The sequence below is a fragment of the Trichechus manatus genome, unplaced genomic scaffold (genome assembly GCF_000243295.1).
Source record: "Trichechus manatus latirostris isolate Lorelei unplaced genomic scaffold, TriManLat1.0 scaffold00111, whole genome shotgun sequence".
Lineage (NCBI taxonomy): Eukaryota > Metazoa > Chordata > Mammalia > Sirenia > Trichechidae > Trichechus > Trichechus manatus.
This window is the reverse complement of record NW_004444047.1, coordinates 6,652,393-6,654,650: the sequence shown is the minus strand read 5'-3', so window position 1 is coordinate 6,654,650 and position 2,258 is coordinate 6,652,393. Positions and strand designations below refer to the sequence as shown.

General features: G+C 36.7%; 1 protein-coding gene across 1 annotated transcript in view; it reads right to left on the bottom strand.

Moving 5' to 3' along the window:
• The window catches only part of RNF212 (ring finger protein 212), an 18,375-nt gene that overhangs the window by 11,487 nt on the left and 4,630 nt on the right, over nucleotides 1–2,258 (bottom strand). The window lies entirely within an intron of this gene.

Genomic DNA, 2,258 nt, shown 5'->3' with positions numbered 1-2,258 from the left:
TAGATATGACACCAAAAGCACAGGCAACAAAAGAAAAAATAAACTGGACATAATTAAAATGGAAAACTTTTGTGTTTCAAAGGATACCATCAATAAAGTGAAAAAAAAAAACCTTCAGAACAAGAGAAAATAATTGTAAATCACATATCTGATAAGAAACTTCTACTACAAAATATAAAGAAGCCTTACAATTCTGTAATAAAACGATAAATAACAACTTAAAAATGGGCAAAGGACTTGAATAGACATTTCTGCGAGAAAGATATACAAACAGTCAAGAAGCACATGAAAAAATGCTTAACATCATTCATCATTAGGGAATTCCAAATCAAAACCTCAATGAGATACCACTTCATACCCACAAGGTTAGCTAGAATCAGATGTAATAACGAGGGATGGCAAAGTTGTGGGGAAATCAGAATCCTCTTACACCACCGGTGGGGATGTAAAATGATGCAGGCACTTTGAAAACTGTCTGGCAGGTCCTCTAATGATTAAAAATAGAGCTACCATATGACTCAATAATTCCACTCCTAGGTACATATTCAAAAGAAAGAAAACATATGTCCACACAGAAACTTGTACGTGGATGCTTTTTAGCAGCATTATTTGTAATAGCCAAAACACAGAAATAACACAAATGTCTATCAACTGACAAATGGATAAACAAAATGTGGTATATTATACAACAGAGTGTCATTTGGTCATAAAAAGGAACGAAGTACTCATACATGCGACAACATGAATGAACCGTGACCACATTATGCTAAGTGAAGGAAGCCAGACAAAAAAAACCACATATTGTTTGATTCTGCTCATATTAAATATCCAGAACAGAGAAGTCTATACAAACAGACAATAGATTAGTGGTTGCCTAGGTCTTAGAGAAGGGGATTGAGGGTAGGGATGATGGCTAAAGCATACAGGGGTGATGAAAATGTACGAAGAAGCAAGTGATGATCTTAAATGTACTTATTGGCAAACTAGAAAGAAAATAAACAGACTATGATGGTTAAGTCGTGTGTCATCTTTGCTGGGCAATGATTTTCAGTGGTTTGGCAGTTATGTAATGATGCAATTTGGCCGTTGTGTAATGATGCAGTTAGCCTCTATTTTATGATATAATGTAATCACCTCCATGATGTGATCTGATGTGATAAGTCAATCAGTTGTAAGGGAAGCTTCCTCAGCAGTGTGGCCTGCACCCAACACATATGGCCATTCTGGCAAAGCTTGGTAGCTTTTGCTTGCTCTGGATCCTGCACCCGGCTCATCACCATCTGACCACTGGTTCTTGGGACTTGAACCGGCGGCCTGCTGTACTGCTTGCCCATCTTGGATTCGTCAGCACCTGCAGCTATGTGAGTCAGGAGAAGCCTCCAGCCTGACGCTTGATCCAAGGACTTGGCACTTGCCAGCCTCTACAACTGTGTGACCCATTTCCTTCAGATAAATCTCTCCTTCTATGTATATGTATATACATACACACACACACACACACACACACACTTCACTGGCTTTGCTTCTCTAAAGAACCCAGCCTAAGACCAGACTAAATAAACATTCAACTCAAGAAGCTAAAGAAAGGCTGAAGGCTTCAACCCCTAACTCCAAGCCTGCCGTACTGACAAATGTGAAAAGGGCTTGGTTTCTTAGAAGTGTACAAGTAGCAGAAATGGGCACTGTCATTGAGGGTTTAAACAGGCACATATTTGGAGGAGAATAAGGCAATTTCTATTAAAAATTTAAATGTTTAAATATTTTTCCCTGGCTTTTCCACTTCTAGGAATTTGTGCTAAATAAATATAGGAATTTGTGTAAATATTCCCACAAGTGCACAGATACTGGTAAAAAACATGTCTTAAATAGTGAAAAACTGAAAAACCCAAAGGTTCATCAACAGGAAAATTGTGAAATATTGTGAAGTCATTTTTAAGAAGAGTGTGGATGTGCCCAAAATAGAATGTCAACTGAGAAAAACATCATTTTTGTAAAAAGATAAATAACAATAATACATAGAGAACAGATACTGAACATCATCAGGAAAGAAGTTTTGGAGGACTTTCACATTCTCTGTTATGATTTTCTGAACAATCTGAACCGAGTTTGACTTTTTATTATATTTGTAATTAGAAAAAATATTACACTATTTTAAAGCATCAAATCAAATACACATTTTGGAGCCTAGGCGTCCAAGAGGACAATATTTGTAACTAAGGTTATAAAGAGTAACAAGTTAAATTAATGCATTCTATAGG